The sequence below is a fragment of the Lolium perenne genome, chromosome 2 (assembly GCF_019359855.2).
Source record: "Lolium perenne isolate Kyuss_39 chromosome 2, Kyuss_2.0, whole genome shotgun sequence".
Classification (NCBI taxonomy): Eukaryota; Viridiplantae; Streptophyta; class Magnoliopsida; order Poales; family Poaceae; genus Lolium; species Lolium perenne.
This window is the reverse complement of record NC_067245.2, coordinates 68,031,141-68,040,744: the sequence shown is the minus strand read 5'-3', so window position 1 is coordinate 68,040,744 and position 9,604 is coordinate 68,031,141. Positions and strand designations below refer to the sequence as shown.

General features: G+C 39.2%; 1 long non-coding RNA gene across 5 annotated transcripts; it reads right to left on the bottom strand.

The window, feature by feature from the left end:
* Positions 1 to 382: 382 nt before the first annotated feature.
* LOC127332867 (uncharacterized) lies at positions 383 to 4,117 on the bottom strand. 5 transcript variants are annotated; one of them, XR_007870736.2, is made up of 4 exons: positions 2,871 to 4,117; positions 1,867 to 1,928; positions 1,533 to 1,607; positions 383 to 571 (listed from the first exon to the last, which is right to left on the bottom strand). It is a non-coding gene; the product is annotated as an uncharacterized lncRNA (long non-coding RNA). The 5 variants fall into 5 exon arrangements; XR_007870733.2 differs by having other exon boundaries at positions 1,533 to 1,604; XR_007870737.2 differs by having other exon boundaries at positions 1,533 to 3,039; positions 3,117 to 3,214; positions 3,296 to 4,117.
* Positions 4,118 to 9,604: the final 5,487 nt, after the last annotated feature.

Below are 9,604 nucleotides of genomic sequence, written 5' to 3'. Positions count from 1 at the left end.
TACACTACAACAAGACTCCCCCTACAGCAACACATTTATCTGTATCTAAATGCCAATATAGGCGTTGCTAGTGTCTCTACCAACGAATATTGATGCGTTGCGTTTTTGGGTGTTGCAAGGGTATAATGCAACGCATATAGCTCCGTTGGTAACCATTGGATAGAGCGTTGCAAAGTAGCAACGGAGGTCAAGCAACTGTAGTATCCGTTGGTACATAATATATGGGGATTGAATAATTTATTTCAAAACAAATATTGTTTTTTAATTCGGTGGCTTTGTAGCTTCAGATATTGCAGTATTTATTTTCTCATCAAGAGAATATATATACTTAATACATACATACGAGTATACAACAACACAAAAATTGCAGAATGGGGCCACATTGCATGCAGAAACATTTATATATTTATAATTAAAATCACCATCCACACATGAAAATTATCTTAAGAGTACACATCTTACAATCTTGCATCATAATATGATACTCTATCTAATCCTATATATATTCCTTCTCGTCTGGTGTCCTCTAATATAACATTTGAATGTGACGGTTCTTGCTGATATTTTGGGCCTGAAAAAAGAAAGTTTAGATTTTAGAACAGATGTGGAAAAAACATTAGGCAAGGGTATTTGAAATTCTAGTACCAACTTGTTCTATTACCCACGATGTGAAAATATCAAAATACATAAATATATCTAAAACATGGGATATCTTTAGAGTGCAAAGCACTAATCTGCATATTTCTTTTCAAGATATGCGTACATATAAAGTATTCTATTGAAAAATGAAAGCAAAGTGTATACTATGCATCTTTGTCTATGATACATTTAAATTCACATCCACATATTGCTTGGAATTTCTTCGAACAGCTCGGTAGCATGCCAAAGTTAAGTCATGCAAGATAATCTTTGTTGTCCCTTGCATTTAAAACAGCCCATGGCACCTAGATGTTAAGTCGGTACCACACAGATCAAAGACAAAGGAAATACTGAAAGAAGAAGTAACTATGATAAACATATGAAAGGACTGATTTAACAGTAGATCCGAATCATTTAATTGACTAGATCTACATAATGGTCAGACACAATACCGTAAAGCTAAACTATCAGTGGGCACGAGCAGTGTAGTTAACTTATATCTCAAGAGCAGGCCAGTATAGCACATCTGCAACACATCTCGGAGCATTATAGTTTACCCACTTGCTCACATATATTTAGTTATTTATGAGTTGCCCCTTCTGAAAAGAGAGTCGAGATGCACCAATATGAGCATATCAAACTAATATAACAAGAACACATCACATGTTGCTCAGAAGTCAGTTTACTACTTGTCCTGCCATAACAAAAGGAATATATAATGATACCGTGCTTCATGTTGTTTTTAAGAAATGATAGATTTTTTTATTAAATACTGGATTAAAGCATAATATCGCAAACAAAACTGCAGTGCCATTTCTCATCTATGATGCAGAACTTACATTGCAATTTTACGATATAGCTACAGAAAAGTGCAATAGATAAAAGAGACGTACATGCTAGGATATAGCAACAAGGTAATGCTTCACTTGCTCATGGGCTGCCCACCTCCAGCTGGCTCTAGCCATCTACTATAGCAAGGAAATCATGTGAGTAACCGAAAGATAAATAAATAATTCTTTTCATTCTCTCTTTAAAAGAAAGAACATGGGAACATTGAAGCTGCATATATGATAGGGCATTTAACCCTTATATATAGTCTGCATATCAGTTAGGATATAAATTAGAAAATTAGTTTCTATCATAAACTTAAGATATCTTTACAAGCCGCATAAAGCAGGAGATAGCAATTCTTATGTAACTTTATACTTCCAATTAAATCATGCTTACCAGTTACCACGAAACCTGTAACTGCACACATCATTATTATAGCCGGCTAGGAAACCTGCAAGCTGCACACGTAAGGTACTAAATTTCTTTAACTGAGTACAATATTGAACCGATTTGAGATAGTAAAAAACCTATAGTCTTTCCCACGTATCCCCTCATTACAATCCCTTCTTTCTAGATCAAATTATGCAGATTCAAGAACAAGAAGCCTGAGAGAAAATGCCTAATACAAGAGATTAGAGAAAAGCGGCAATGAATTGGTAATTTGAAGTACATAGGCACAAAAAATCACACAATTTCACGTCACCACATAGTTATCGTCAGATCTAAATCTCCAACGCATGATGTTCAGTTCTTCTAGTACACGGGAGGTGAGTAGACCAATTTTTTTATTCTTGATGCAGAACACAGAACGAGTCAATTTTGATATCACAATAGAAAGGAGAATGACACCTCCTCGAGTGATTTCACATGTCGAAACCAATAGCAATTAGGTTAGAAATGCTTTTCTCTATATATTGTAACAAGGTGGACAGATCTTGTCTTTTTTAAGTCAACGCAAATCACTAGTGCTACTTCCAACTGAAAACCACTGCTAATCTGATGATCTGATAAGAAATTCAATTTAGATTCTGCTATGTTATCTTTGCTTCTTTAAGCCAAGTCACACTGCAACTAAATTATTAAGACGACGGAGAGATAAACAACTATGATGAGATGATTTAAAACAGAAAGAGAAAATAGCAATACTAACTAGTCTAGATGGATCCCCAATAGCATTATGAGTCTGCATGAATTGTAAAATTGAAGATTATCTTAGTAAATCCTTTAAATGTATTTACCCAAATAAAAACAGAGATATCAATATCTGAAGCCTTTAATTAGTAGGAACTAAAACAGCATGAAGGCTGTGCTTAGAATAGTGAGACAACAACCTTAATCTAGAAAGAAAAACTTTCAGTCATGTGCATGGAACCACGAAGAGGCTTAACCAAGTAACATACCGACAGTTTCTTGCATTGGACTGTTGAGGCACTGTCCTAGCTGTGGCCAGGTGTTTTCATCCTCTCCTTAAACTCCCTTCACGCGGCTTCTTAATCCGATGCTCATTTCAACACTGCAGTTCTTCTAGCTTCCATGAATTTGGGGTTTCTTGGCCTACCAAGATATTTCCTACACACAACATACTACTAAATGCTAACTCGCATGAACTTGGAATGAAAATTTACATCACAATGGTGTACATGTACCGTAGTATAACTATTGCAGGATCTGATTCAGCAATGTTGAAGTGAAGCAAAAAATTAATCAAGGCTGGCCAAATTTTCTCCTCCCCGTCCATAGAAGCCTATGCAATGAATTCAAATCGCAAGCATGATACACTAATATTTCAGATAATTAGAGATTCCAAAATGTTCATATCACTCACAGATGTTCTCTTCTTAGTTATCCCACATAGCAGCAATAACATGCATGTCCTCATAACATCTAGGAGTAACTTGGCTAGATAGCTGCGCCACATATAAGACAGTTCTGTACCTTGAGCTTCCTTGATCTCTTTCTTGATCTACCTCAACAGATCCTGCTGCCTTGCTAGATCCTATGCTCACACGCCTCATTATCCTGAAATAGGCAAATGAGAATGTACATGTATTGCACAACAACGGACATTAACAAAAGAATGGACTTGTACTACAAGTTGTACAGAATATGGGCACATAGTTTAGAAGTACTAATTTAGATAGTATCGCACTCAAATTTCAGTTAGGAGTAGGCATATATAATCTGAATTCTGAAGATCAGAGCATACTAGGAAAACATGGGACACTCTGAAACCAAAGGTAGAGTAATACCAATGTAAATGACTGAAACCACATCTAAAACATGACTTATCAGAGATAACACTTATCAGAGCAATTCCCATCCAGTGTACGTCTGTACCAAGGCAGTTTGCACACACCGAGCTCCCCAAATTCCATTGACCAGAGACAGCATAAAGTGGGGAAAGATGAAGGAACAATAAAATAAAATACCAACTAAATTGTTGGATCTGCTATAGGGCGATCCAGGGAGCAGGATCGTTGCAGTTCATCGACGAGGCTGATGGACAAGTTGGAGGTCGTCGAGATCGCCGATGCGGGGTCACTCGATGGGGATGAGGGAGATGGCATCACTAGATCACATGGATCAACACGTCGGGGGCTTTGTTCTGGCAAAGACAACGCAGATCGGAGCTGCGCGCGTGGTGACTTGAGGGAGCGATTTCGGATGGCCTGGTAAGCAGGGTTGGCGGCGGAGGGTTTCGCTCGGTGGGGAAAATGATGAGCGCGGCGGAAGGGGCGCCTAATATTGGGGTGTTCAGATCTCGTGATTTTCCCTTCTCTTTTGATTTCTTTGGGCGCGCGACGGAAATGAGAAGCGGCGGGAGCCTGCGCACGATGGAAAATTTTTGCGAGCTTTTACCGCTAGTTGTTGTTCAAAATAAAAAGAGAACGAATGTAGTTTGCTACAGTTATATGTGTATCTACCAAAGAAGTTGCAACATGTATTTAATTCGTTGGAAGATATGGGTTGCTTAATGGCGGGTTTTCTTGTAGTGGTAGTGTTCTTGGTCATGCTGGGTTTTATAGGAGGTTTATTAAAGACTTCTCCAAGATTTCAAAGCCTCTTACTAATCTTCTTCAAAAAGATGTACCTTTTGTTTTTGATGATGATTGTAAGGAAGCTTTTGAAACTCTAAAGAAAGCCTTAACAACTGCTCCTATAGTTGAACCTCCTGATTGGAACTTACCATTTGAAATTATGTGTGATGCTAGTGATTTTGCTGTAGGCGCTGTTCTTGGACAGCGAGTAGATAAAAAATTGAATGTTATTCATTATGCTAGTAAAACTCTTGATGCTGCTCAAAGAAATTATGCTACTACTGAAAAAGAATTGTTAGCTGTAGTCTTTGCTTGTGATAAGTTTAGATCCTATATTGTTGATTCAAAAGTTACAATTCATACTGATCATGCTGCAATCAGATACCTTATGCAAAAGAAAGATGCTAAGCCAAGGCTTATTAGATGTGTACTTCTGTTGCAAGAATTTGACTTACATATTGTAGATAGGAAAGGTGCTGATAATCCGGTTGCTGATAATTTGTCTAGATTGGAAAATATTGCTTATGACCCTGTTCCTGTTAATGATAGTTTTCCAAATGAACAATTGGCTGTAATAAAGGTGAGCTCGCGAGACAGTCCTTGGTATGCTGATTATGCTAACTTTATTGTTTCCAAGTACTTGCCTCCAACCTTTTCAGCTCAGCAAAGGAGGAAATTCTTTTATGACTTGAGGCATTATTTTTGGGATGACCCACACTTATATAAAGAAGGAGTGGATGGTATTCTGCGAAGATGTGTTCCCGAATATGAACAACAAGAGATATTGAGTAAATGTCATGGTAGTGCTTATGGAGGACATCACGCCGGAGATAGAACTGCGCAAAAGGTTCTACAATCAGGTTTTTATTGGCCGACTCTCTTCAAAGATACAAGGAAGTTTATCTTATCTTGTGATGAATGTCAAAGGGTTGGTAATATCTCCAGACGCAATGAAATGCCTATGAATTATACTCTTGTTATTGAACCGTTCGATTGTTGGGGATTTGACTTCATGGGACCTTTTCCCTCCTCAGAAGGTAATACTCATATACTTGTTGCTGTTGATTATGTTACTAAATGGGTGGAAGCCATACCTACAAAAAGTGCTGATGGTGAGACCTCTTTAAGAATGCTTTTAGACATTATTTTTCCTAGATTTGGAGTTCCTAGATATATTATGACCGATGGAGGTTCTCATTTTATTCATGGTGGTTTTAGAAAAACTCTTGCTAAATATGGTATTAATCATAGAATTGCTTCCGCTTATCATCCTCAAACTAGTGGGCAAGTAGAACTATCAAATAGAGAAATTAAATCTATCTTGCAAAAGACTATTAATAAAACTAGAAAGAATTGGGCTAGTAAATTGAAGGAAGCACTATGGGCATATAGAACTGCTTATAAAAATCCCATGGGTATGTCACCTTACAAAATGGTTTATGGAAAAGCTTGTCATTTACCTTTAGAACTAGAGCACAAAGCTTATTGGGCTGTTAGAGAATTAAATAAAGATCCTAAACTAGCCGGTAATAAGAGGTTGCTACAATTGAGTTCTCTAGATGAATGGAGAAGTGAAGCTTACGAAAATGCTAAACTCTTTAAAGAAAAAGTAAAGAAATGGCATGATAGAAGGATTATCAAAAGAGAATTTAATATTGGGGATAAAGTCCTACTATATCGGTCTCGTCTCAGATTCTTTGCAGGGAAATTACTCTCGAAATGGGAAGGACCATATGTTGTTGAGGAGGTGTATCATTCAGGAGCAATTAAAATTAGCTCTCTCCAAGGCAATGCCACACAAGTGGTGAATGGACAAAGACTCAAGCATTATATCTCAGGTGATTCTTATAATGTAGATGTTGATGTTATTCGAGTGGAAACACCGGAGGCCTTCATCAAAGGTCAAATTGACAGTCCACCAGAACTCGACTTTGAATAGGTAACAGTACAGGTAATAAAAAGTTCGCGATTTACTTTCCGAACAATGTTTTTGCTGTTTTTGGAAAATATGAAAAATTACGAGATCGAAACGGAGTGGAGGAGACGCACGAGGGCGTGCCCCCATAGGCCGGCGCGGGCCCCAGCCAGGCCGCGCCGCCCTATGAGTTGTCTGCCTCGTCGCCTCTTTCCGACTCTGGTTCGACCTGGTGCTTTCCTTATGATATACAAATTTCTGCTATATAATCCCCTGGACCCCTGGAGGTCCGTATATCGTTTTCTCGACGTGTTTGTTTCGAGCAGTTTCTGCCAGGATCTATTTTCAATCTAGAAGCACCATGGTCTCCAAGAACAAGGGCAAGGGGCTTTCGGATGAAGATATTCAAGATCCCGAGTGGAAAGAGGTGGACGAGAGCGTCAAGGAAGAAGATGAAGAAGAAGTGGAGGAAGACTCGCACGCATACCCGCGTGCTACCATCGCAAGCATCGAGGTGGTGGATAACTCTTTTAGTGCAAACAGGAGCGCAAGAATTCGCACCGGAGGAAGGGTTCCACGTCATTACCTAGCCCCAAAGACATCTTCTTCAGGCACTTACCACCCCTTCCGCAATCTAATTTACAATAGTCAAATTGAAAGGACTCCCAAGGCAGCATTGCCTAGCAATTGGGATATAGATCGTTCTAACACTGCATGAAGATGAAGTCTGGATCTGAAGGGTGGGGAAATAACTCCAAGAATTGGGACTCACCGTCGGACATACTTCTTAATCGCGTCGAGCACAATTCGGAGATGATCCGCAACCTCATGTACAAGATTGATGAGCTTCAGGAGCTTGTTGAGAAGCTTGTCGAGAATTCATCACCACCATCGCCGAAGGAGTAATTCATCATCGGTATTGGCATCCCCTTGGTTTGTTCCAAGCTTGGGGGAGTGCCGCGGTATCACATCATCACTATCTCTTACTTTTTACTATCAAGTAGTGTCATATCATGAGTAGGGAGGTTATCATATAAGATGGGTTGCAGTGTGGGAGTATCTCTCCTTTAGTTGGTTGTCTATGTATCCCTTGGAGTGAGTTATCGTTATGAAATATTAATGAGAAGTCTTATCATTTACATATTACGCATCTTATTTTAGTTTGCAATCTCTATTATATGATTGATCTTGTTATTAGTATTGGTATCACTTTGGGAGCATTGAATAAATCTATCTGGTTTTGGCAAACTTAGCATTGGTCAATAGCAACAACACTTTGAGGTTTAAGTAGAAAAGAGAAATACATGTAGTTGTTTCATTGTCTTCCTTTCTTGTTAACTCATAGCTTATTATTCTGAAGTTAAAATTGTTTGTGCTTACAAGAAAGATGCATGATTGTTTCTATCACATGTATATTTGTTTGTTTCCCTCAATTCTTGTGCTTGCTAATTAACCTTGCTAGCCAAAGACCTGTGCTGAGAGGGAATACTTCTCGTGCATCCAAACCCCAACCCAAACCTATGCCATTTGTGTCCACCATAACTACCTACTACATGGTATTTCCTGCCATTCCAAGTAAATACTTCGTGTGCTACCTTTAAATAATTCAAAATTTACTATCTCTTATTTGTGTCAATGTTTTATAGCTCATGAGGAAGTATATGGTGTTTTATCTTTCAATCTTGTTGGGCAACTTTCACCAATGGACTAGTGGCTTCATCCGCTTATCCAATAATTTTGCAAAAAGAGCTGGCAATGGGATTCCCAGTCCCAAAATAATTAACCTAAATAGACACTCCTCCATGGTATGTGATTGTTGGACGGCACCCGAAGGATTCGGTTAGCCATGGCTTGAGAAAGCAAGGAGGGGAGGAGTGTCATCACCATAAAACTAAAATAAAAAGGCACTCCTTCATGGTATGAGATTGTTGGCAGGCACCCGAGGATTCGGTTAGCCATGGTTTGTGAAAGCAAAGGTTGGAAGGAGTGCCAACCCAAAATAAAACTTAATGGGAGCCGCTCTTCGAGAGTTTGTCTGGCAAGGGGGTTAGAGTACCCGCTACCAGTCGTTGACAACAACAAACACCTCTCAAAATGTTACTTTTACTCTCTTTACATGATTTCAAAACTGAAAAAGTTCTAGCACATGATTTAATCCCTGCTTCCCTCTGCGAAGGGCCTGTCTTTTACTTTATGTTGAGTCAGTAAACCTATTTCCCTCCATCTTAAGCAAGCATTTGAGTTGTTGTGATCAAACCATTATATTGTGATTTGCTTCATCATGTCTTTTATTCTTCCTTGTTTAGTACAAGTTTTATCTGAATGAATATAGCTTTGAAAGTTATCAATGATCATGAGGAGATTATTATGATTGAGTATGCAAGATGTGCCATATAAACTTTAACATAAGAGCGCTGCTCGATAGATAAATATAACCTGTTAATTGTTCTCTGACCAAGAACGAAGTTTGCCATCACCAACTATGATTTCTTATGCACCTTTATTTGTGATTACCTTATACTTGTTCCAAGTTGAATTATATGAGGAAGTTGTTTACTAGAATGTCTTGTGTGAATGAATATGATGCTTCTTGTCCGTATTTGATTTTTCGACTCTTCACTGCATAAACATGTGGTCCTGTTTACCGAGTGCAGTTTCGCTTGGGGACAAGCGAAGTCTAAGCTTGGGGGGAGTTGATACGTCCAATTTGCATCACTATTTTATATCATAATTTGATGTTATTCATTGATATATTTCATATTTGGAGATAATACTTATGTTATTTCATCTATTTTGCATGTTTCATGATTATTGGTGGATCGCGCACCGGAGTCAGGATTCTGCTGGAAAAAGCGCCGTCAGAATGCAATATTTCGGAAGATCAACAGTTGACGGAAATTATATGAAAAATCCTATTTTTCCAGAAGATGAAGGGAGCCAGAAGGGGGAGCCGAGGGGACCCGAGGTGGGCCCACCTCATAGGCCGGCGCGGCCCAAGGCCTGGCCGCGCCGCCCTGTGAGGAGGGGGCCAACAGCCCCCTCTCGCCTCCTTTTCTTCGCGTACGCCTTCGTCCCGAAAACCTAAGCTCCAGGGGATACGTCGCGAAGAGCCACAGCCGCCTCTGCGGGGCGGAGAACACCAGAGAGAAAAGAGCTCTCCGGCAGGCTGAGATCCGCCGGG